Here is a 25853-nt window from a genome sequence, read left to right on the forward strand (position 1 = left end):
CTAGACGGGTAGCGTCTAGTTCCCTTCACAGGAGGCGGGGACACAGCGGGACGGGCAGCGGAGGCGGACGGGGGACACAGCGGGCAGCAGTGGCGGATCTTGCCACGGTGCGGCGCCCTCCGGATGGCGCCAGCGCCCTCCGGAAGGCGGCGCCCCGGGCAAAAGTCCTGCTTGCCCGTGGCAAGATCCGCTACTGCCTGTATTAGCCCTGTAGATTCTTGCATTAGCATAGAATGGTGATACTGCTATAGCCAGTGATATGTTAGACAACATGCTAGGCAAATTTGCTATGAGGAATATGATAGCAAATTTCTCAACAAGACTAAGCAGCGAGTACTCGGCATGAACCGCGAGGAATTACTAAAAAAGAGAGAGTGCTTCCTTCCATTAAACTGATATGGGTAAACCAGTTTAATCATGTGAGTCCACACGTGTATTTCAAAGTTATAAAATAAATTGTGGCCCATATTACAAGCAGATTCTGACCTTCACCTACAAATTACCATAATTTGTAATTCTTCTAGAAATAAAAACCTTAGAGATATAGTAGTCAAGGCAGATATCCCCAACTAAATAGATTCATCTTTTGGGTACTATGGCACAAAGAGGGTTAAATGAATCCCTGGGGCTTAGCTGATTCCTGTAGATTTTATGTCTAATGTACTTTGCAACAATGTTTGTTATTGTCAGTAGTTTATGATGTGAATTATATTTATTGCTACATTGTACTAGCTTTACACAGATTTGACAATCTCTTATGCTAATTGTGTGACTGCTTTTGCATAGTTAATTGCGTTGCCATAGTTATGCTCTAAGAGATTAGATACTATAATAGTGTATATTTATATAATTCTAACACAGTGTGTGATTTAACATTCTCATTCAGCAAGCTTTTAGTATTTTGTATTTGAGTGCTGATCGTTGGCGGTAGCACATGGTGATGTCACTCCTGTCTGCTGTAAGCTGCTGGTAACCGGAAGCTGGTTTATAAGGTGAGCGTCTGTTTCATTGTTTATTGTATCCCTGAGGAAAATGTATTAAATGTTGAAATGTCTGAGCTTAGACCTGCAGTTTTAGTGGATTTATTTAACTCAAGTACAGTTTCTGGGTTATTTAGGGACTAAAGAAGGTACTGAGCAAAGCTGCATTATCAATAGCTGTGAGTGCCAACAAAAGCACTTTTTTTTAGCATATGATATGGTAAGAAATTCAGGCCCAAATGTATTAAGGGGGAGATTTACTAAGCAGTGATAAAATTGGAGAAGTGAGCCAGTGGAGAATTTGCCCAGTGATAAGTTGCCAAGTGATAAAGTGGAGATGGATAAAGACTGATAAAGTACCAACAAATCAGCTCCTAACTGTCATTTTTCAAACACATCCTGTAACATGGCAGTTAGGAAGCTGAATGGCTGATACTTTATCACTCTTTATCACTCTCCACGTTATCACTTTTTAAGGCTTAATACATGGGTTCTCAGTCTACCATGACTGCCCATAACTACAGCCACTTTAAAAGAGACTCACAATCAGCCTCTGTGTTGGTAAAGTCACAGCACATATAAAAGAATGGAAAAAAAATAATTCAAATGCAATACCTCTGAAACACGGTGTGGGACTGAAATGCCTGCGTTCAAGATGCCAGCAGTCAGAATACCGTGGCATCCCGATGATTAGAATCCCGACAAGGGTCAGGCAATTATGCTAACATTATCTCCAAGCCTTCCCTTACCAAAACCTAAAGCTAAATAGTTGGCTGGTTGAAATGAAAATCTGATAATGTATGGGAGCAAACAGCAACCGTCAGCTTACTCCCAAACACCAGAAAATGGAAGAAAATGGCTCCCAGTGCGAGATTTAAAAATGCGCCCCCCCCTCCCCATTGCCATGCGCCCCCCATAAATAAAAACTTAAAGAAGGGCGTGGCCTTGTTAAAATGGGTGTGGTCTCATTAAATTGGGCGTGGCCTCATCTGGAAAGACTACCTTACACCCCAGTTTTTGACCCTGCACCAACAGATCACGGCCACCACAGGGGGGAAAAAAAATTCTACCATATTAAGCCCCACACAGTAATGCCCCCTGCACCATATTATGCCACGCACTGCAATGCCCTTGATACATTAAATCCCCATTTTACACATTACGGCACGCAAGAGTCCCCGTTTTACACATTACGGCAGGCAAGAGTCCCCGTTTTACACATTACGGCAGGCAAAAGTCCCCATTTTACAAATTACGGCAGGCAAGAGTCCCCATTTTACACATTACGGCAGGCAAGTATCCCCATTTTACACATTAAGGCAGGCAAGTGTCCCCATTTTACACATTACGGCAGGCAAGAGTCCCCTTCTACAAAGAAAGAGACAGAGAGAAAGAGAAAGTTATACTTATGCATACTTGCCTACTCTCCCGGAATGGCCGGGAGGCTCCTGAAAATCGGGTGACCCTCCCGGCCCCACGGAAGAGCAGACAAGTCTCCCGGTTTTTAACTTACCCCCTGCCCGGCCGCCCACTTTGAGAGTAAAGTGGGCGGTCCGGACAGTAGATGACGCGATTCTTGTTGAATCGCGTCATCATAGTCACGCCCTCTGCTATAAAATGCCGGTTATAGCGGCATTACCGAGCGGGGGCGTGGCTCAATGGTGTAACCCCGCCCTCGTTCAGCATCTGTCCCTCCTCCACCACGCCCCATTCCGCCTCCTCCCCGCCCACTCCTCTCGTCATTTTCCTGCCCAGCCCCTCCATTGAGCCATCCTGGCAGCTCTCTCCCGGAGAGAGCTGCCAAAAAGTAGGCAATTATGTACTTATGTTTGCAGCAGTCCTCCTGCTTCCCGCTCTTTGGCCCGCCTCTCCCTCCTCCTAGCTTGCTAGCAGTCTTCCCGGGCGGCTCCCCTTCCTCCCCGTCATTACTACTCCACTCATGGGGCGGAGTTTTGTGTAATGATGCGTTTGCATCGTGACGTTACGATGCAAATGCGTCATTGTGCGAAAATCCGCCCCCCAAGTAGAGTAGTAATGACGGGGAGGGTGGGATCAGCAAACTGAGCCACCTAGAGCCTGCCGCAAGAAACGGCTCTGGGCCTCTGCTGTTTCACTACAACCCTATGAGGAATGCAAAATAAAAATAAATTAATAAATAAAAGATTGTGGGTCTTATTCTAATCAGATGGATCTCTGTACATTGACGCAAGTGGAGAGGTTTTGCATAAACTGGTTGTTCAGACAATTTGGTTAAATCAAACAGATTTAAGCTACCTGTCTGAGTCCATTGTCATTTGTTTTCTGGTGTATGGGAGCAATGGTTTGTTGTCAATTGCATACATAGGTTTGCATTCCAATCAGCCAAATAGTTGGCTGGTTGGAGAAATAATCTTTAGATACGCGGACAGCTTTAATTTTAGACTTTGTGCTAGGTTTACCAACACTGTTGCTTACACTTGTATACACTGTTGATTAGACTTGGCAAGTAGATTGCAAACTGTCCTTTAATCTCAGTGTGAGTGATTTGTGAGAGACAGAGACAGCAGAAGGAGAGGCAGAACTCTGGGAGGCAACGGAGTCATCTGCCGCCGGGCTCCTGCTCTGAAGGGGGGCATCTCTTCTCCCATTCTGTGACACCACTGAATTAAGTTAATTGATAGCTGTCGTTGTCTTTTCAGTGACCAACTTCCTCACTGGTCCCTGCACACTACAAATCACACAGTGTTTTATTATACTGTAGATACATATTTTACAAGTATCACAGTCAGGATTAGAAACCACTACCTATTACACTGGAAGCATACACCTTACTGATGAAGCTGTTTGCACCTGTATAGGAAATATGAGAATTTTAACTATATGAAGATACTTCTCTGACAATTACACGTAACTTCATATAGTTAGAATTCTCATGCTTCCTCTACAGGAGCAAATAGCTCCATCAGTAAAGTGTCTGCTGTCAGTGTAACAGGTCATGTGTTCTAATCCTGGGTATGACTGCTAAGAAATGTGTGATTTAAAATAAAAGACAATTAAATGTATAAATACAGAACATAATTTTTTTTCAGAACACTCCATACACACACACACACACACACACACACACACACACACACACACACACACACACACACACACACACACACACACACACTATATATACATATATATATATATATATATATATACCAGGTGCTTCATCGCGCCCTACGGGCGCTCTTCACAACGTCGTAGGGGGCTACGCCCCCTTCACCCCTGCACGTCTTTGTGTGGTTGAATATATGATTATATGGAGTATTACCTGCATTCCTACTGTTGTTAGAGGTAAAATATTGCGCAATGTAAGGGCAGCGGATGGTGATAGGGGCGTTGCCTCTTGCTACGGCGTGAACAGCGGCTGCAAGGCCCGATGTAGAGAATGTAGTGGGTGTGTGGGGGACCGTGGATGGGGGAGAGTGTCTGTAGATGCTGCAGGTGGAGGGGCGAATGGGGAAGGGAGTTGGGAGGTGCTGCGGGTGGGGTTGGGCGGGGAGTGGGGTCCGGAGGTGCTATGGGTGGGGGAAGGGCGGGGGGTCGCGGGTGGGGAAGGGACAGGTGCGGGGGTTGCTGCGGTGTGGGGGAGGGTGTCTGTAGATGGTACGGGTGGAGGGGGTTTGATGCAGGGAGGGGGTGTGCGGATGGGTGAGGGGGCTGCAGGTGGTGGAGGGGCAGGTGCGGGGGTGCGTGGATGCTGCAGGTGGGGTTGGGAGGTGCCATGTGGGGGGGAGAAGCATGGGTGGTGCAGGTGGGAGAGGGGCAGGTGCGGTGGGGTACGGGGACCGAGGGCGGTAGGGGAGGGGCAGTTGTGGGTGTTCCGAGGGTGGGGGAGGTGTGTGTGGCACGGGTGGGGAAGGGAGGGGTGCGGGGTTTGCTGCTGTGTGTGGGGGAGGGTGTCTGTAGATGCTACGGGTGGAAGGGGGTTGATGGGGGTGGTGCAGATGGGTGAGGGGGTTGGGAGGTGCTGGGGAGGGGGGGAGGCTGCGAATGGGAGAGTGGATTTGGAGGCGGTGTGAATAGTGGAGGAGAGGGGGTGTGGTGGGGGAGGGGCAGGTGCAGGGCTGTTGGGGATGGAGTAAGGGTTCCGAAGGTGCTGAGGGTGGAGAAGGGGTTGATTGCGGTGGTGTGGTGGATGGTGGAGGGGGTCCGGAGGTGCTGCGGGTGGTGGAGGGGCAGGTGTGGGGGTGCGTGGATGCTGCAGGTGGGGTTGGGAGGTGCCATGTGGGGGGGGAGAAGCATGGGTGGTGCAAGTGGGAGAGGGGCAGGTGCGGTGGGGTGGGGGACGGGGTCCGAGGGCGGTAGGGGAGGGGCAGTTGTGGGTGTTCCGAGGGTGGGGGAGGGGTGTGTGGCACGGGTGGGGAAGGGAGGGGTGCGGGGTTTGCTGCTGTGTGGGGGAGGGTGTCTGTAGATGCTACGGGTGGAAGGGGGTTGATGGGGGTGGCGCAGATGGGTGAGGGGGTTGGGAGGTGCTGGGGGAGGCTGCGAATGGGAGAGTGGATTTGGAGGCGGTGTGAATAGTGGAGGAGAGGGGGTGTGGTGGGGGAGGGGCAGGTGCAGGGCTGTTGGGGATGGAGTAAGGGTTCCGAAGGTGCTGAGGGTGAAGAAGGGGTTGATTGCGGTGTTGTGGTGGATGGTGGAGGGGCTCCGGAGGTGCTGCGGGTGGTAGAGGGGCAGGTGTGGGGGTGCGTGTAGGGGAGGTGGGGTGCTGCAGGTGGGGTAGGGGGTTGGGAGGTGCCGTGTGGGGGGGGGAGAAGCATGGGTGGTGCGGGTGGAAGAGAGGCAGTTGCGGTGGTTTGGCAGACGTGGAGGGGGTCTGGAAGTGCCGCGGGTGGTGGAGGAGCAGGTGTGGGGGTGCGTGGATGACACGGGTGGGGGTAGGGGGGTGCTGCAGGTGGGGTAGGGGGTTGGGAGGTGCAGTGTCGGGGGGGGGGAAGCACGGGTGGAAGAGCGGCAGGTGCGGTGGTGTGGCGGATGGGGAGGGGGTCTGGAAGTGCCGTTGGTGGTGGAGGCGCAGTTGTGGGGGTGCGTGGATGCCACGGGTGGGGGAGGGGGGTGTTGCTGGTGGGGTAGGGTTTGGGAGGTGCCGTGTGGGGTGGGAGAAGCATGGGTGGTGCGGGTGGAAGAGAGGCAGGTGGGGTGGTTTGGCAGATGAGGGAGGGGGTCTGGAAGTGCTGCGGGTGGTGGAGGCGCAGTTGTGGGGGTAGCAGTGGGTGGGGGATGGGTTCCTATACACACAGCATGATACTGGTCTATACAGCATGGACATATACAGACACAGCAACTGCACTCCTGTCCGCACTCACCACTTGTGGCTGGGCTGGGCCCCGGCATTCCCATGGCCACTTCCCCACACAGCTGCAGTATGCTGGACACCTCCAACAACTCCTCCTCCGCTCCTCTGTGTCGTTATCCACAGAAGGCCCTGAGAGAGTCACCTCCTCACACAGCAGCAGCACGTTCGGGACGGTAGCCGCAGCCTCTTCCGCTCCCCGGCGCCTCCGTCAGGTGGACAGTGGACCGGCATCCCCCGAGGCCGTCCCTTCCCCACACAGCTGTAGCGTGCTCTGGTTCCCCGCCGGAGCCTCCTCCGATCCCAGTCCAATAAAAAGTTAGTGAAGCGGGAGCGTGGCAGGTGCCCATAGGCAGCTGCCTAATGCTGGCGCCGGCCCTGATACTGAGCACTCCCCCAGGCAGCATGGCGCCTGGAGAGCTGCGGGTAGGGGAGCGACTTTATGTGGAGCTGGGGGCAGGAGTGGCGTGAGGCTGGGCGCCTGCACACAGACAGGTGCGGATGACGGGGATGTGGAAGTGGAGGGGGTTGCGGCGTTGTGGTGACAGCATCTGACGGTACAGTGTGGGCCGGGTGTATGAGAGAGGTTGTGGGGCGGGCGGCAGCGGTCTGTGCGGCTGTGGTGCGTGCGGCGTGTTGCCGTTACTGTGTGTCCGCGTCTGCAAGGTGATGCACAGACATGGGGCGGCAGGGAGGGGACGCAGAGACGCGGGGCGGCAGGGAGGGGACGCAGAGACGCGGGGCGGCAGGGAGGGGACGCAGAGACGCGGGGCGGCAGGGAGGGAACGCAGAGACACAGTGCGGGGACCCAGAGACGCAGGGCGGGGACGCAGAGACGCAGGGCGGGGACGCAGAGACGCAAGGAGGGGACGCAGAGACGCAAGGAGGGGATGCAGAGACGCAAGGAGGGGACACAGAGACGCAAGGAGGGGACACAGAGACGCAAGGAGGGGACGCAGAGACACAGGGCGGGGACCCAGAGACGCGGGGTGGCAGGGCGGGGACGCAGAGACGCAGGGCGGGGACGCAGAGACGCAAGGAGGGGACGCAGAGACGCAAGGAGGGGACGCAGAGATGCAAGGAGGGGACGCAGAGACACAGGGCGGGGACGCAGAGACGCGGGGCGGCAGGGCGGAGACGCAGAGACGCAAGGAGGGGACGCAGAGAAGCAAGGAGGGGACGCAGAGACGCAAGGAGGGGACGCAGAGACGCAGAGCGGCAGGGAGGGGACGCAGAGTGGCAGGGAGGGGAAGCAGAGACGCAGGGCGGCAGGGAGGGGACGCAGAGAGGGGATGCAGAGAAGCGGGAGGCAGAGATGCGGGCAGTAGGGAGGGGATGCAGAGAGGTTGGGTGGCAGGGAGGGGACGCAGAGACGCGGGGCGGCAGGGAGGGGACGCCGAGAGGCAGGGAGGCAGGGAGGGGATGCAGAGAGGCGGGGTGGCAGGGAGGGGATGCAGAGAGGTGGGGCGGCAGGGAGAGTGCGCAGACACGCGGGGCGGTAGGGAGGGGATGCAGAGACGCGGGGCGGCAGGGAGGGGGACGCAGAGACGCGGGGCGGCATGGAGGGGGACGCAGAGACGCAGGGAGGGGGATGCAGATATGCGGGTGGCAGGGAGGGGATGCAGAGAGGCGGGGCGGCAGGGAGGGGATGCAGAGACTCGGGACGCAGAGATGTGGGCGGTAGGGAGGGGATGCAGAAAGGCGGGGTGGCAGGGAGGGGACACAGAGACGCGGGGCGGCAGGGAGCGGACGCAGAGATGCGGGGCGGTAGGGAGGGGATGCAGAGAGGCGGGCCGGCAGGTAGGGGAGGCAGAGACGTGGGGCGGCAGGGACGGGACGCTGAGATGCGGTGCGGCAGGGAGGGGATGCAGAGAGGTGGAGCGGCAGGGAGGGTATGCAGAGAGGCGGGGCGGCAGGGACAGGGACGCAGAGACGCGGGGCGGCAGGGAGAGGGACGCAGAGAGGCGGGGCGGCAGGGAGGGGATAAAGAGACGCGGGTCAGCAGGGAGGGGATGCAGAGAGGCGGGGTGGCAGGGAGGGAACGCAGAGACGCGGGGCGGCATGGAGGGGACGCAGAGATGCGGTGCGGCAGGGAGGGGATGCAGAGAGGTGGGGCGGCAGGGAGGGAATGCAGAGAGGCGGGGCGGCAGGGAGGGGACGCAGAGAGGCGGGGCGGCAGGGAGGGGATAGAGAGACGCGGGTCAGCAGGGAGGGGACGCAGAGATTTGGGTCAGCAGGGAGGGGACACAGAGAGGCAGGGAGGGGACGCAAAGAGGCTGGGCGGCAGAGAGGGGACGCAGAGATGCGGTGCTGCCTATGTACTCTCTCTCACCTGTGAGGTTGGGGCAGCGTCCACAGTACCAAGTGTGCTGTCCCGCATCTCAGGCTTGTGCAGCCGGCAGGCTGTGGTGTGCAGTCCGGGTCTCTGGGGATGGTGGGAGGCAGCGTTGTCTTAGGTGTGCGGAGGAGGCGGCGGGTGTCTGTACGCGGCGCAGGGAGGCCTATGAAGCCGCCATACATATTAGGAGGGACGGGTGGCGCAGGAGACGGACGGGGAGGCAGCAGTCAGGCGCGGGTGATGCTGCGCCGTAACTGGCGGGACAGTGGGTCCCAGGAGCAACTGCAGTGCGGGAGCTGGCGCTGGGGGTGTGCGGAGGGCGGGAGGGGTGGTGCGGCCTGCGGCTGTCTGGTCGGCTGTGGTGCGGCCCGGCCACCGTGTCCGTGCTGCGGATGGGTGTGAGAGTCTGGGAGATGGTGGGCTTGTGCGGCGGGTGGGATCGGTGCTGTGGGGTTAGCAGGTGTGTGTGCTGGTCAGTGGTGCAAGTAGAAAAAAAAAGTCTTACAGGTACTGTGTGTGCGCGCCGAAGGCGCACGCGCAAAAAAATGGGTGTGGCCAAATGCCACATGGGGCGTGGCCAATGAAAATGGGGGCGTGATACACATATGGGAGGAGGGGCAGATACACGTATGACCCCAATAGTGCCAGATACACATTGCCCCACAGTGCCAGATATACATTGCCTCACAGTGCCAGATACACATTGCCTCACAGTGCCAGATACACATTGCCTCACAGTGCCAGATACACAAATGCCCCCAGAGTGCCAGATATACATTGCCTCCCAGTGTCAGATACACATTGCCCCACAGTGCCAGATACACAAATGCCCCCACTGTGTCAAATATACATTGCCCCCCAGTGCCAGATACAGAAATGCCCCCACAGTGCCAGATACACAAGTATGCCCCCAGTGCCAGATATGCCCCCAGTTCCAGAAACAGAAATGCCCCCAGTGCCAGATACACAAGTATGCCCCCATTGCCAGATATGCCCTCAGTGTCAGATATGCCCCAGTGCCAGATACACGTGTCTCCGCAGTGCCAGATATGGCCACAGTGCCAGATACACATGTCCCCCCAGTGCCAGATATGCCCCCCAGTGCCAGATATGCCCCCAGTGCCAGATATCCCCCGGTGCCAGGTACACAAGTCCCCCCCAGTGCCAGATATGCCCCCCAGTGCCAGATATCCCCCAGTGCCAGGTACACAAGTCCCCCCCAGTGCCAGATATGCTCCCAGTGCCAGATATCCCCCAGTGCCAGGTACACAAGTCCCCCCCAGTGCCAGATATGCTCCCAGTGCCAGATATCCCCCAGTGCCAGGTGCACAAGTCCCCCAGTGCCAGATATGCTCCCAGTGCCAGGTATACATGCCCCCCCAGTGCCAGATATGCTCCAAGTGCCAGGTATACATGCCCCCCAGTGCCAGATATGCTCCCAGTGCCAGGTATACATGCCCCCGCCAGTGCCAGATATGCTCCCAGTGCCAGGTATACATGCCCCCCCCAGTGCCAGATATGCTCCCAGTGCCAGGTATACATGCCCCCCCAGTGCCAGATATCCCCCGGTGCCAGGTATAACATGCCCCCCCCCCAGTGCCAGATATGCCCCCAGTGCCAGATATCCCCAGTGCCAGGTATAACATGCCCCCCCCAGTGCCAGGTGTACATGCCCCCCCCCCCTCCCCTGCTCACCGCTGCCGCTGCCGTCCTGTCTGTGTGAGGGAAGGAGAGCGCAGCCTGCACCCTCTCCTTCTCCTCAGTCTTCGGCGGGTGTCTCAGTTTAATTCAGCGCCGATCCGTGAGCCAATCAGAGCTCGTACCCGCGAGCTCTGATTGGCTCACGGATCGGCGCTGAATTAAACTGAGACAGCCGCCGGAGACTGAGGGGAAGGAGATGCGCAGGCTGCGCTCTCCTTCCCTCACATCAGCGGCGGTGCGGCGGGGACGGCGGGGAGCAGCAGAGGGAGGGAGGGAAGAGGAGCGGCGGCCCGTCGGTGTGGGTACGGCGTACCCACGGCTAAATTCTTACGGGTACGCCGTACCCACCCGTACCCACACACTTGCACCACTGGTGCTGGTCCATTATGCGTCGGGTCTGGGCCATCAGTGGCTGCATGTGGGAGCTGGTGGAGGGGAGTTTGGGGGTGTGTGCTGCGGGTGGCATTGGGGTGTAGGTGGCCATGGTTACCTGGCACTGTGGTGGGTCCGTCCCCTGGTGGCTAGTGGCTGGGGATGGTGGGGGGGGGGGGGGGGATTGTGTGGCTGCTGCTCCCGTTCTGCTAGTGGTGTGCTGGGACAGGGCAGGAGCTGCTAACTCCTCCCAGCCCTGTGACTCCACCCAGCGTTAGAACTGCAGGCACAGAGTCACAAGGCAAATATATAGGAGATATATATATATATATATATATATATATATAGGAGATAAACACATACACACACATACACACACACACACACACACACACACACACACACACACACTATGGGGTCAGTGTATACTGTATTTGGCACAGTGGGGCATTGTATACCTGGCCCTGGTGGGGGGGGGGCAATGTATATTTGGCACAGTGTCGGCATTGTATAGCTGGCACAGTGTCGGCATTGTATAGCTGGCACAGGGGGCCAATGTATATCTGGCACAGTGTGGGTTTTGTATATCTGGGCCTGTGGGGGCAATGTCTATCTGCCACTGTGGGGGCAATTGTATAGCTGGCACTGTGGGGGCAATTGTATAGCTGGCACTGTGGGGGCAATTGTACAGCTGGCACTGTGGGGGCAATTGTACAGCTGGCACTGTGGGGGCAAGTGTACAGCTGGCACTGTGGGGGCAATTGTAAAGCTGGCACTGTGGGGGCAATTGTACAGCTGGCACTGTGGGGGCAATTGTACAGCTGGCACTGTGGGGGCAAGTGTACAGCTGGCACCGTGGGGGCAAGTGTACAGCTGGCACTGTGGGGGCAATTGTACAGCTGGCACTGTGGGGGCAAGTGTACAGCTGGCACTGTGGGGGCAATTGTACAGCTGGCACTGTGGGGGCAAGTGTACAGCTGGCACTGTGGGGGCAATTGTAAAGCTGGCACTGTGGGGGCAATTGTACAGCTGGCACTGTGGGGTCAATTGTACAGCTGGCACTGTGGGGTCAAGTGTACAGCTGGCACCGTGGGGGCAAGTGTACAGCTGGCACTGTGGGGGCAATTGTACAGCTGGCACTGTGGGGGCAAGTGTACAGCTGGCACTGTGGGGGCAATTGTACAGCTGGCACTGTGGGGGCAATTGTACAGCTGGCACTGTGGGGGCAATTGTACAGCTGGCACTGTGGGGGCAAGTGTACAGCTGGCACTGTGGGGGCAAGTGTACAGCTGGCACTGTGGGGGTAAGTGTACAGCTGGCACTGTGGGGGCATTGCATGCAAGAGGTGGTGCTGGGGTTGTGGGGAGGGGGGTTTAAGTGGTGTGCGGCTCGACGGCGGGTCCCGCGGCTGCATGCTGAAGGATAGTGCTGGGGTTGTGGGGAGGGTAGGATGTGTGCTGTGCGGCTTGTCTGTTCAGCTGACGTCGGGTCCCGGCCAGCTTGTCCTGGAGCGGATGGCGGATCCCGGGCAGCGTGTCGTAAAGCGGACGGCGGGCCCCGACCAACGTGTTGTGGAGCGGCTGCATGCAAGAGGTGGGGTGCTGGGGTTGTGGGGAAGGGGGGGATAGGCGGTGTGCGGCTCGTCCGTGGTGCGGACGGCGGGTCCCGGCCAGCCTGTTTGTGCCGCGACTGATGCTGGAGTTGTGGGGAGGGGGGGGGGGGGGGAAATAGCTGGTGTGGGGTGAGGGTGTCTTGTGTGTGTGTGTGTTTTCATCCGTTGTGCGGACGTCGTCTCTGGGGCTGCTTGCTGCCTCTGGGGACTGGGGAAGGGGGGTGCGGGTGTCATTGGGGTGTAGGTGGCTGTTTTGGGGGGTAAACCTAGGGAGGGGTGCATGGTTACCAGGCACTGTGCTGCGTCCGGCCACTGGTGGGTTGTCTGTGGAGATGGTATCCGGATTCTGTGGCTGCAGTGCTGCTCCCGTTAGTGGTGTGCTGAAACTCCCCCCAGGCCTGTGACTCCACCCAGCGTTAGAGGGCCAGGCACAGGCAAGGCAAATATATAGGATATATATATATATATATATATAAAAACACGCACACACATACATACATATATTTATCTTAATATAGGAAATAGGGGGGCACCAATATTTATCTTGCCTCCGGGCGACTGTGATGAATTTACGCCACTGAGCAGAAGCCCCCGGACTGCAATTCCTGGACCTACTGTGACATATTCACTGACTATGTAAGGTTATTACTGGACAGCCCCATATTATACCACATGTGTATTTTGCAGACTGTTCCAGATGGTTCTGACATTACCTATACTGCTTGTACTTACAGTGTGCACATGGGGAAGGGGGACCCTGTCATCCTGTGTGTGTCCCTTATACCTGTGCAAACCCAGCAATGTAATGTGGTCAGTTAGCTGTGTTGCGCTATTTATATCTGAAATGTCAGTGCAGCGCGGCTTTTGGATGCATCAGACTGAAGGGCAGAGCATATCCCTCCCACAGTATAAAATCAAGGGCATGAGGTTGCCGGGGGTAACAGACACCAGCAAACACACTGAACAGTGAAGAGAGTGGACAGTTGCTACATGTTTGTTACTGGTCTTTTTGTGTAACCAGCAAGTATGGCAATATCTGGACATGGCTGCCATCTGTGTCCATCAAGCAAGTGCACAGTATCTGGGCAAATGTATTTGTATCCAAAAAATGAAAATAAGGGGTGAGACCTGCAAAGGATGGCATACCCTGTGAGGCCACATCCCTTGCAGTGAGTACATGACCCTTTAGCGCAAGCACGCACCCACCCCGCGTTGCATGCCATGATGCACAAGCTGACCACTCCTCCTTCCCCCTGTCATTGTGCCCCCCCCCCCCCCCTGTCATTTTCTTCTAGATCTGCACCTGGGAGGAGGTCCTGCTTTGGGCTGGCTATCACAATCGGAGCTCTCAGCAGCGGGAGATGACGGGCCTGCAACAGTCAGTGAGGGCAGCGGGGAACATCAAAAATGGCCAGCAGCAGCATCTCCTCCTCCCATGGGCCTTTGCAAAGACACTGTCTCCCTACAGCCATGGCACCACCCACCCTGCCACCCCCACCTCACAAAGTACAGTCAGGGATTCAGGGAGCGGCAGGAGCACACACACTGACTGTCAGCAAGCCAGCAAGAAAATAGGATTTTGGCACCTACTGGTAAATCCTTTTCTCGTAGTCTGTAGAGGATGCTGGGGTCCACATTAGTACCATGTGGTATAGACGGGTCCACCAGGAGCCATTGCACTTTGAGTTTGAGAGTGTGGGCTGGCTCCTCCCTCTATGCCCCTCCTACCAGACTCAGTCTAGAAACTGTGCCAGAGGAGACAACATACTTCGAGAGAAGGACTTAACACAGATAGTGGTGAGATTCATACCAGCTCACACATACAAGGCACGTCAAGACAACTAGCTTGAACAACTCAGCAACAGCTGAAACATTACTTACCAAGTAATAATGCAGTACTCAACTAAAACGAAGCGGTACTGAACCAAATAACAGGTGCAGGAAAATGCAGTGCTGGGCGGGCGCCCAGCATCCTCTACAGACTACGAGAAAAGGATTTACTGGTAGGTACCAAAATCCTATTTTCTCTTACGTCCTAGAGCAGGGGTGGCCAACCATTCAGAGACAAAGAGCCAAAAAATCTTGTTAGGTACGTCAAAGAGCCGACATCAAGCCAAAGGCGCATGTGCAAAAATGGGGTGTGACCTTGTGCCTGCTAGGCCACACCCCTGGTATAAAAGACAATGAAAATGCCAGATCCACATAAAATACATTGAAAAAGACACTTCCACGTAAAATAATTAAAAAATCCAGACCCACATAAAATATATTGAAAAAGCCATAATCACATAATACACTTCAGCTCCTCCATGTGTCACTCCAGCCAGCTCCCCCATGTGTCAATGTGTCACTCAAGCCAGCACCCTCCTGTGTCACTCCAGTCAGCTCCCCATTGTGTCACTCTTGCCAGCACCCTCGTGTGTCACTCCAGCCAGCACCCTCCTTTATCACGCCAGTCAGCTCCCCCAATATGTCTCTCCTGCTAGGATCCTTCTGTGTCACTCCAGCCAACTCCCCCTTGTGTCACTCCAGCCCACCCTCATATGTCACTACAGCCCAGTATCTGGCTCCCTCAGTTTTTAGTCGCTGTAGTGCTGCTGTGTGTCTGGTTGGAGTGCACCAGTTTCCAGGATCTGTTGTGGTCAGGTGACTGAGCGTCGGGAGCCACATTTGAATAAAGAAAGAGCCGCATGCGGCTCAAGAGCCACAGGTTGGCCACGGCTGTCCTAGAGGATGCTGGGGTCCACATTAGTACCATGGGGATGTACCAAAGCTCCCAGAACAGGAGGGAGAGCGCGGAGGCTCCTGCAGAACTGATTGACTGAACTTCAGATCATCAGAGGCTAAAGTATCGAACATGTAAAACTTTGCGAACGTGTTCGACCCAGACCACGTTGCAGCTTGGCAAAGTTGCAATGCCGAGACACCCCGGGCAGCTGCCCAGGAAGACCCCACCTTATGAGTAGATTGGGCCTTAACAGATTTTGGACACGGCAGTGTAGAATAAGTGTGCTGGATAGTGAACCTGATCCAGCGAGAGATCGTCTGCTTAGAAGCAGGACACCCAATCTTCTTGGGATCATATAGGACAAACAGGGAGTCTGACTTTCTGTGGCGAGAATTTCTCTTCACATAGATCTTCAGAGCCCTTACGACATCCAAGGACTTTGATGTAATTGAGGAGTCAGCACCACAATAGGTTGGTTGATATGAAATGCCGACACAACCTTCGGAAGAAACTGCTGACGTGTCCGGAGCTCAGCTCTATCATCGTGGAAGATCAAGTAAGGGCTTTTACAGGATAAAGCCCCCAGCTCGGACACACGTCTAGCAGAAGCTAAGGCCAACAACGTGACCGCCTTCCATGTAAGAAACTTGACCTCTACCTCCTGTAGGGACTCAAACTAATCCGACTGGAGGAACTGCAACACCACGTTAAGGTCCCAGGGCGCCGTAGGCGGTACAAAGGGAGGTTGGATATGCAGAACTCCCATCAACAAGGTCTGAACCTCAAAGAGGGCAGCCAATTGTTTCTGAAAGAAAATAGATAGGGTCGAAATCTGGACCTTTACAGAACCCAATCTCAGGCCCATATCCACTCCTGCTTGCAGGAATAGGAGGAAATGTCCCAGTTGAAACTCCACTGTAGGAAACTTCTTGGATTCACACCAAGAGACATATTTCTTCCAAATACGATGGTAATGTTTAGACGTTACCCCGTTCCTAGCCTGTATGAGGGTAGGAATAACCTTCTTCGGAATACCCTTCCGAGCAAGAATCAGGCGCTCAACTTCCATGCCGTCAAACGTAGCCACGGTAAGTCTTGATAGGCGAACGGCCCCTGCTGCAGCAGGTCCTCCCGAAGAGGAAGAGGCCTCAGCTCTTCTTGCAGTTGATTCAGAAGGTCCGCATACAAGCCCTCCTTGGCCAGTCTGGGGCAATGAGGATCGCTTGAACCCTTGTTCTCCTTATGAGCTTTAGGATTCTTGTGATGAGTGGGAGTGGTGGAAACACGTACACTGACTGGAACAACCACGGAGAGACCAGGGTGTCCACTGCCACTGCCTGTTGGTACCTCAACCTGGAACAATAACGCCAAAACTTCTTGTTGAGACGAGAGGCCATCATGTCTATTTGGGGTAGTCCCCAAAGATCTGTTATTTCCTTGAATACCTCCGGATGGAGTCCCCACTCTCCTGGATGGAGATCGTGTCTGCTGAGGAAGTCGGCTTCCCAGTTGTCTACTCCTGGAATGAAGATGGCTGACAACGCTAACGCGTGCTTTTCTGTCCAGAGGAGTATCCTTGTCACCTCTGACATTGCCTCTCTGCTCTTCGTTCCGCCCTGTCGGTTTATGTAAGCCACTGTAGTTATGTTGTCCGACTGTACTTGAATGGCCCGATTTCTTAGAAGAGGGGCCACCTGAAGAAGACCGTTGTAGACGGCTCTTAGTTCCAGGATATTGATGGGCAGGCCGGCTTCCAGGCTTGACCACCGTCCTTGGAAGGTCACTCCCTGAGTGACTGCTCCCCAGCCCTGGAGGCTCGCATCCATTGTTAGCAGACCCAGTCCTTAATCTCGAACCTGCGGCCTTCTAGGAGGTGAGGCAACTGGAGCCACCAGAGGAGAGAAATCCTTGCCTTTGGCGACAGATGAATTCTCTGATGCATGTGGAGGTGAGATCCCGACCACTTGTCCAGGAGAGCCAGTTGGAGGACCGAGCATGGAACCTCCCGTACTGGAGAGCCTCGTAGGAGGCCACCATCTTTCCCAATAGGCGGATGCATTAAGGAATTGACACTCGGGGTGGCTTCAAGACATCCCTTACCATGGATTGGATCATCAATGCCTTGTCCCGCGGAAGAAACACCCGCTGCACATCCGTATCCAGGATCATACCCAGAAATGACAATCTCTGGGTCGGTTCCATATGTGACTTTGGAAAATTCAGAATCCATCCGTGATTCTGAAGCAGTCACATTGTGAGAACAATGGACTGCAGCAGCTTCTCCATGGACGATGCCTTTATCAGTAGATCATCCAGATAAGGGTATGATGTTCACGCCCTGCTTGCGGAGTAGTGTCATCATTTCCGCCATCACCTTGGTAAACACCCTTGGTGCTGTGGAGAGGCCGAATGGCAGGGCCTGGAACTGGAAATGACAGTCCAGGAGTGCGAAGCGGAGATAAGCCTGATACAGCAGCCAGATCGGAATGTGAAGGTACGCATCCTTGATATCCAGTGATACCAGGAATTCCCCCTCTTCCAGACCTGATAACACCGCCCTGAGAGATTCCATCTTGTACTTGAACTCCTTTAGAAAGGGGTTCAATGATTTTAGGTTCAGAATGGGCCTGACCGAACCATCCGGTTTCAGTACCACGAAAAGGTTTGAATAGTAACCTTTTGTCAGCATGTGAGGTGGCACCGGCACAATGACCCGTGCCTCCACCAGCTTTTGGACCGCGTCCTGAAGCACTGTGCTGTCTTCCAACAGAGTTGGTAAGCCCAACTTGAAAAACCAATGAGGAGGGAGACTTTGAAATTACAGCCTGTATCCCTGGGATACAATCTCTACCACCCAGGGATCCAGGCCGGACGATACCCAGACATGACAGAACTGTCTGAGATTCGCACCCACAGGTCCCACTTCTGGGCTGTCCACTGTCATGAGGAGAACTTTGGGGTACTGGAAGCAGGGTTTTGTTCCTGGGAACCTGCAGCGGCAGGTTTCTTGGACTTAACCTTACCTCCCTTAAAGAAGGTATTGGATGATCTGGCCTTTCTAGGCTTATTAGGCCGAAAGGACTGCTGTGCATCTGAGGAGAAGGATTTCTTCGGAGCAGGTGCTGCTGAGAGAAGAAACAGAGAATTACCTGCTGTAGCGGTGGATATCCACGCGTCTAGAGCTTCCCCAAGAAAGCCTGACCTGTATAGTGTAGCGACTCCACACTTCTTCTGGATTCCACGTCGGCCGACCACTGGTGCAGCCACAGTCCCCGACAAGCTGAAACAGACATAGAAGAAATTCCTGCAGCCATGGAACCCAGGTCTTTCATGGATTCTACCATAAAACCTGCAGAATCATGGATGTTGCGTAAATATAAAGCAACATCATCCCTATCCATCGTATCCAAATCCTCAAGTAAGGTAGACGACCACTTCACGATTGCCTTAGCAATCCATGCACTAGCAATAGTGGGGCGTAATATAGCCCCCGAAGCAGTGTACATTGATTTAAGCGTGTTATCAATTTTCCTATCTGCTGGCTCCTTTAAGGCGGTAGATCACGGAACAGGTAAAACCACCTTTTTTGAGAGTCTGGACACAGAAGCGTCAACAATCGGAGGGTTTTCCCACCTTTTCCTATCCTCCTCAGGGAAAGGAAAAGCCATCAGAACCCTCTTAGGGATCTGAAACTTCTTTTCAGGGATCACCCATGCTTTTTCAAATATAGCGTTCAGCTCCTTTGACGCAGGGAAGGTTAGCGAGGCTCAGTGTCGGACTGGAGCATGAAGGGCCCACCGGGGGTATGCAGTGGTAGGGGCCCATGATTAGAGGTGTGGCCAATCTCCAAAGGGGGTGTGGCAAGCCACCGCAGAGGTTTGGCTAACCATTATAGAGTACCTGGTCTGGACTCCTTGATAATTTATATAGTAATTAATGCTAGTGCATGCATGATAATGTGCCAGATTAATGACAGCAGTGTACTGTAGAGAATACATCATAATCCTGTGTAGTATAAGGTAACATATGTATAATATATAACTCAAGTGCACAGTCTAGAACCTGATCCCTAGAGGAGGAGGAGTGCCCCAGTGGCGCACGCAGGGGGGGTTTCCGAGTACCTGGAAACCCCCCCTGATGAGACAGTTTTGTTATTTTTGAGACGGAGACAGCAGTGTCTCCGTCTCAGTAAAAGGCGCGATCGCGACCGTGACCGCTTACTGTAGCTGCTGGCTGCAGCAGCACAGAGCAGAGAACCACGGAGAGGGGGGGAGCTGCTGGTGGTACATGCTTAGCCACAGCAGCTCCCTCTGTCCTCACACACACTGCCTCCACCTGCTCCTGCCTCTGTACCAGCCCCAGCTCCTGCCTCTGTCCCCTGGTATGTATAAAATATACAGCACTGTATGTACTGTATAATATATGAAGAGTGTGTGTGTGTGTGTGTGTGTGTGTGTGTGTGTGTGTGTGTGTGTGTGTGTGTGTGTGTGTGTGTGTGTATATGTATGTATGTATATATGTGTGTTTGTGTGTGTAGGTATGCATGTGTGTTTGTATGTATAAATTAATTTGTGCTTTATGTAAGTATATATACTCAGTATATATATATATATATATATATATATATATATATGTATATATATATATATATATATAAAACGTGAAGGCGGCACTCTAATGAGATTCTGTACATTGGACCCACAGTGGTTTCTAGGAGGGCACCAGCTGATTTATCATATGTTGGGAGAGCTGCTTTCTACACGTTTATGTATATATATATATATATATATATATATATATATATATCTGTGTGTCGGACTGGCACTCCCGCGCAATAGACAATTGTGCTCCGGTGCCCTCTGTCAGAAATTAGCATAAAATACTTGAAGGAAGCGGCACTCAGAGACTGAAGAAATCAAAGTGTATTTCACACTACTTAGTGTGAAATACACTTTGATTTCTTCAGTCTCCGAGTGCCGCTTTCTTCAAGTATTTTATATATATATATATATATATATATATATATATATAGTAGATTGCAATGGCAGCTGCACTCACAGTCATAAAAGAAACGTAGTTTTAAATGCTTAATTTACATATTTTCACATACATTCACTTTGAAGATAGTTTTTTAATAAAACCAAACCGTGGAAACATTTAATATGACGTTTCATGTATGACCTTGAGTGCCATCGTCATTGCAATCTACTTTAAATTTACATCGGAAGGCACCGGGCAACATAATATATATATATATATGTTATATGCACACACTACACGTGGAAACCCCCCTTACTAAATCTTGCATTTGCACCTGGGCCCCCCAGGCAGTGGGGCTTACCAGTGGTTTCCCCTATACCCCTGTGGGCCAGTACGAGCCTGGCGAGGCTTTCTTGTTTTCAGTGAAAAAAAGCCTCCTCAACCTGCTCAGGTGTGGTATCATTAACATTTAACACATCCCTGATAGCCTGTATCAACAATTGCACCCCCCTTGCAAGAGATGCGGACCCCCGCAACACATCCCCATCACCATCTGTAGTGTCAGAGTCGGTATCCTTGTCGTCTTGTGTGACATGCACAAGCGCACGTTTGTGGGGTTATATAGCGGGTTGTCCTGAGGTACCAGACATAGGCCATACTGCCATAGAGCTCTGTAATACCTGGGTTGCAGATTCATTACTAGCAACCCTGTCAGAAATCTGAGAAATCCAAGGTTTGATAGAGGAAAACCACTCTGGTTCCCTTGCTGGTATCTGTGCTAAACCAGTGCTAGCCTGATTACATGGAATGGGATCATCCCGGGAGGATAAATCCTCTGCAGCATATGACACAGTATCCCTGGACATAGCTAAGCAGACTACCAAACACTCCACACACACACACACACTCTCACACACACACACACACACACACACACACACACACACACACGTGGGGCAGACAGAGTTTCCCCCCCAAGAATGGCGAGAGAGACAGAGATTGGAGCCAACCCACACACAGCGCTTTTAATAAGGAGAAAACCCCTTGGCAGCGTTGACTGTGCTCCCTAATAGGACACACAGTCAAATAACAGCCTCCCCTCCTTTCTACAACCCCCTGGTACCGTGTACAGTAAGCCGGAGTTGCTGTGGAGGGACCTGTATCTTCCTGTCAGCGCTTGCAGGCAGGAAAATGGCGCTGGAACGCTGCTGGGTCTGCACTGAGGAGAAGCTCCGCCCCCTTAATGGCACTGTCTTCCGGCTCTTCTGATGATTAGACTGGCCTGAAGAAAGTTGCTGGCTGAGATCCCTGGACCCCGACAGGCTTGCTGACCAGTGTGTGGGGTAAGCGCTGGCCCAGGGCGCCCCTCACAACGCCGCACTATGTGTCTCTGGTACCATCCCAGGAGTTCGGTTAATACCGCGCTCCCTCCCCATTGCCACCATCTTCACACCGGCCCCCTGCTTGCTAGGGGGGTCGGTGACTAACTCACCACTTGCTTCAGCTCTGTAAGGGGTCGGCGGCATGCTGCTGGGGCGAGCGGTTCCCCTGTGGCAGAGACCGATCAGACCCCTCTAGAGCTCAGTGTCCAGTCAGCGGAGTCAGTGGCTCAGACCCCACTGGGCGGACACTGCTCCCCCCCCTTAGTCCCACGCTACAGGCAGGCTGTTGCCAACAGCCTCCTGTAAAGAAAAAAAACTCTAAAATAAAACTTTACCAGGAAAATTCAGGAGAGCTCCCCTAGCTGTGACCGGCTCCTCCAGGCACATTTTCTAAACTGAGTCTGGTAGGAGGGGCATAGAGGGAGGAACCAGCCCACACTCTCAAACTCTTAAAGTGCCAATGGCTCCTGGTGGACCCGTCTATACCCCATGGTACTAATGTGGACCCCAACATCCTCTAGGACCTAAGAGAAAAAGGAAGTTTTTTATAAAAAAAAGAAGCTACTAGCATTACTAATGTGGGGCATATGTGTATGGTGCATCACTGTGTGGCAATTTTGTGTATTATGGGCATTACTAATGTGTGGCACTGGTCCACAGGGCACAGGTAAACCCCTGCTGGACCCCACTGCCTGAGGGTTGCTGGGTCAGATGCGGAACTAGTGGTAGTGCTAGGGGGCACCAGGCAAAATCTTGCTTGGGCATCAAATTGGCTAGGTCAGCTCTGTCCCACATACCTGTCCAGTTTTGTTTGCTGTTGTAGCTTCTCTGATAGTGTAAGTAAATGCTGTGTATGAGAGGAGGGACGTGTTGGTCAGTGATTGGGTCTTCATGCAGTGGAACATGACCATTTATTCCCTGTGTCACTGAACCCTGAATAAACAGTTTTGCTACAATGACCACACATAGTAGATCATTACTTTAATATCATCTAAACCCCTTTTACATCCTATTTAAAAATGTAAAATAATCCCAAAATACATGCAGTTTTGTTAGAAAATCCAGATAATCTTAGAGAAGATCAGAGATTTGAACATTTACATTAAAAGGGAATGCATTCAAATATATTCAAAACACTACAGTCAGAACTTCTCCTACCTGTACCAGCAAACAATCTGACACCTGTAACTGCCTGAACTTTCTAAATAGTATCTTATAGTGAGAATTGCATGATCAATAACTAGAGAAATGTTATGTTGTGATTATCCTGCACATAATACATAAATATGCATCTGCTGGGCAGAAACCTTTCCCAGGAAATTGCTTTTAAAAGTTGATTTCAAAAACCATAGATACTGTGTGTTAGTCAGGGTTTGATGGTTCTGGTATGAATGGTCGACCATGTTAAGGTCGACAGTCATTAGGTCCACCACTATTGGTTGACACTGACATGGTCAACATGGACAAATAGTCGACACATAAAAATGGCCACCATGGGACAGGATGACACATGCAGAGCCGGCCATAGCTATAGGCAAACTAGGCAATTGCCTAGGGCATTTGATATGCCCAGGGGCATCAGCAGCTTCTGCTGATTAAAATGATATGCGGCATGCCTATATTCTGTGTGCAGCATTTCATATGCAGATACAGCCACAGTCTCACACAGTATAAAGGCATGCTGTATATCATTTTAATCAGCAGAAGGTGCTTGTGCATCCTAGCCACATAACAATGCAAATAAGATGCATTTTCATTAAAAAATGTGCCCGACGTTAGCACTGAGGCAAGATTTATGAGGACACATCTGTATCCAAACAGAGGCAGAGGTCACAGTGTTAGCGGTAGTGTGAGTGCTGTGTGCATGTGAGTGGGTTGGTTGTGCAGTCGTGTTCAGATATGTGTAAGGAGCATTATGTGTGTCATGTAAAAATGCATTAATGTGCAACATATGTATAAGGGGCACTATGTGTGTCATTATGTGTATAAGGGCATTAATAATGTGTGGCATATGTGTAACAGGGTACTACTGTATGTATGTCATTATGTGTATAGGGGCACTAACAATGTGCAGCAAATGTGTAGGGGGCACTATGTGTGTCATTATGTGTATTAGGGCATTAATAATGTGCGGCATATGTGTAAGGGACATTATGTGTAAAAGGGCATTAATAAAGGTTGTCATAATGTGTAAGCACATTATGTTTAGAAGGACATTAATAATGTGTCTCATATGTGTTAGGGGCATTACTGTGTGGAATTATGTGTTTAAGGTGCTCTTCTATGTGGTGTTGCGTATAGAAAGGGCACTACTGTGTCGTCTAATGTGAATAAACAGCAATAGGGTGTAGTGTAATGTGAATAAGGAGCAATTCAGTGTGATGTAATGTGAATAAGGGGCTCTACTGTGAGGAGTAACGTTTATAAGGTAAAGTGATACTACTGTGGGATGTAATATTAATTATGGAAACTATCGCATGATCAAATGTGAATCAAGTGCAGTACTGTGTGGCGTATTTGGAATTGGGGTTACTATTGTGTGGCCATGCCCCTTGCCAGCAAAAACACAACCCTTTTTGGGCTGTGCGCCAAATGTGCGAACTGTTCCTATTTAAAATATAGGGGGTAAAAACACCAAAATAAGGACTGTTATGGCTGAGGGGTGATGGTTCTGGGAAAGAAGTGCAAGGTCAGAGGCGGAACCAGGGGTGGTGCTAGGGGGCACCAGCCAAAATCTTGCCTAGGGCATCATATTGGTTAGGGCCGGCTCTGGACACATGAAAAGGTTGACACACAATTAGTGTACCGCGTCCCCTTGCATACTGTGGGCAAGGTGCCTCGCTGTGCTTGGCATGGGTTACTATTCCCAATCATAGTCCACATGGATGGTAAAGTATGAAAAAGTAAAAAAAAAATCTAATTTTTTAATTAAAAAAAAAGCCATGTCGATATTTTCATGTGTCGACCTGTCCCGCGTCGACCATTTTCATGTGTCGACCAATTGTCCATGTCAACCATGTCAATGTCGACCAATAGTGGTCGACCTAGTGACTGTCGACCTAAGCAGGGTCAACCTGCCAAACAGATACAGGGTTTGATTAAGGGATCCATCCCCCTAGGCTAATATATTCTTAGCAACCGTAAACACCCCCATCCCCCAACATCCACACAGTACAACAGCAGCGGATATTTTAGAAACTTGTATAGCATCCTAGAGACTGCTCTCTGCAATATAGAAAGCATCCTAGGGACTGCCATAAATACACTTCGTTCTAATGAATACCATACAAAACATAGGTATGGAGATTGCAGTTATTTCAGGTTTTGGGGTCATATAGTTTATGAGTAAAATGGGCCATGTATCTAAGGGACAATTTGCAGAATGCCACTGGCTGGAAATCTGATTGGCGCACTCCAAAATCCAGCATGTTAAAAATCTCTACACTCCTAGGGGTAAATTCACTAAGAATCGTATTTTCCCGTTTGAGGTCAAAGTTCAATCACGAATGACATCGAAAGTGTAAATATGCAACTTTTTGAATTGATTCCGACTAATTTACTAAGCTGCCGTATTCTGCATTTTCGGTTTTTCCGATGTCGATGTCATTCGTTTTTTTAGGCAGTGTTTTACGTGAGTGACTTGTAAAACACTGCCGACTTTAATACAATGAATCTCGGCCGGATCTGAGAGATCCGTGCTGGGCTTCATTGTGCACCTTGTAAAAAAAAAAAATTGTTTAAACTTAAAAAAAAAACTGCGTGGGGTCCCCCCTCCTAAGCCAAACCAGCCTCGGGCTCTTTGAGCCGGCCCTGGTTGCAAAAATATGGGGAAAAAATTGACAGGGGTTCCCCCATATTTAAGCAACCAGCACCGGGCTCTGCGCCTGGTCCTGGTTCCAAAAATACGGGGGACAAAAAGCGTAGGGGTCCCCCGTATTTTTGAAACCAGCACCGGGCTCCACTAGCTGGACAGATAATGACACAGCCGAGGGTCACTTTTATACAGCGCCCTGTGGCCGTGGCATTAAATACCCAACTAGTCACCCCTGGCCGGGGTACCCTGGAGGAGTGGGAACCCCTTCAATCAAGGGGTCCCCCCCCTCCAGCCACCCAAGGGCCAGGGGTGAAGCCCGAGGCTGTCCCCCCCATCCAATGGGCTGCGGATGGGGGGCTGATAGCCTTTGTTGTAAGTTATGAATATTGTTTTTAGTAGCAGTACTACAAGTCCCAGCAAGCCTCCCCCGCAAGCTGGTACTTGGAGAACCACAAGTACCAGCATGCGGCGGAAAACCGGGCCCGCTGGTACCTGTAGTACTACTACTAAAAAAATACCCCAATAAAGACATTACACACACACCTTGAAAGTATAACTTTAATGCATACATACACACCACCATATACACATACTTACCTTACAGTATGTTCACACGAGGG

The 25853-nt window shown here is 52.2% G+C and overlaps 1 long non-coding RNA gene across 1 annotated transcript in view; it reads left to right on the top strand.

Moving 5' to 3' along the window:
- Positions 1-25853, top strand: part of LOC134936811 (uncharacterized) — a 310505-nt gene that overhangs the window by 214660 nt on the left and 69992 nt on the right. The window contains exon 3 of the long non-coding RNA XR_010180553.1: positions 887-992. This is a non-coding gene — a long non-coding RNA (uncharacterized LOC134936811). The remainder of the gene's footprint in view (positions 1-886; positions 993-25853) is intronic.

This window comes from Pseudophryne corroboree, chromosome 6, assembly GCF_028390025.1.
Source record: "Pseudophryne corroboree isolate aPseCor3 chromosome 6, aPseCor3.hap2, whole genome shotgun sequence".
In the NCBI taxonomy this organism is placed as follows: Eukaryota; Metazoa; Chordata; class Amphibia; order Anura; family Myobatrachidae; genus Pseudophryne; species Pseudophryne corroboree.